At 63.9% G+C, this 709-nt stretch overlaps 1 protein-coding gene across 1 annotated transcript in view; it reads right to left on the reverse strand.

Annotated features, from left to right (window-relative positions):
* NUFIP2 (nuclear fragile X mental retardation protein interacting protein 2) overlaps positions 1–703 on the reverse strand; it is a 29,656-nt gene extending 28,953 nt beyond the window's left edge. The window contains exon 1 of the mRNA XM_006768060.2: positions 452–703. The gene's annotated coding sequence lies outside the window, so the exon portion shown is untranslated. The remainder of the gene's footprint in view (positions 1–451) is intronic.
* Between the last annotated feature and the right edge of the window lie 6 nt (positions 704–709).

Here is a 709-nt window from a genome sequence, read left to right on the forward strand (position 1 = left end):
CCCCAAGGCCACAGGTGGGCTTGGGGTGGCGGGTAAGGGAGGGCACTTCCTCAACTCTGCCCGTCTTCCCTTTGCAGGCCGCCCGCAGTAGCGTCTCGCACACCACCACGGTCGGGATTCTCTAGGCCTTCCTGAGTTCCGCCCCAAAAGGTTTGGGGGGCCTAGGTTCGCCCCAACTCAGGGCCCCCAAATGAGGGTGCTCCCAGGGCCGCAGGCAGGTAAACGGGAAAGGAATCCTGAGGCCAGGCCTCCAAGACCAACCCTCCGGGTCCCCCCGAGCCGGGCGGGGGCCGGGAAGGTCACACTGGCCTAGTTGGGCCTCTCCCCCGCCGAGGGGAAGGGAAGGGCGCTGCAAAGCCCCCGGCGCGAGCTTGGGGAGAAATGAAAGGGGCTCCCCAAACCCGCGGGGGAGACGGACACACACACACACCCTACGTCCTCCCTCACAGACCTGTTTTCTTCTTCGGCGTTTCCTGGTGCTGCTGGAGGGCGTGTTTCTGCTCATGTTTCAGCGGCTTTGGCTGGGCCTTGGGGCTGCCCTCTGTGCCATGCTGCAGGTATTGATGAGGCTGCTGGTGATGGTGGTGGTGATGGTGGTTGTGGCTGTGGTTGTAGAAATAATAATGGTGGTGGTGGTGCGGCGGCTGCTGCTGCTGCTGCTGGGGGTGATGGTGCGGGTGGTGGTGGCTGTGATGGTGTTGAGGCTGTG

This window comes from Myotis davidii, unplaced genomic scaffold (assembly GCF_000327345.1).
Source record: "Myotis davidii unplaced genomic scaffold, ASM32734v1 scaffold363, whole genome shotgun sequence".
NCBI classification, from domain to species: domain Eukaryota; kingdom Metazoa; phylum Chordata; class Mammalia; order Chiroptera; family Vespertilionidae; genus Myotis; species Myotis davidii.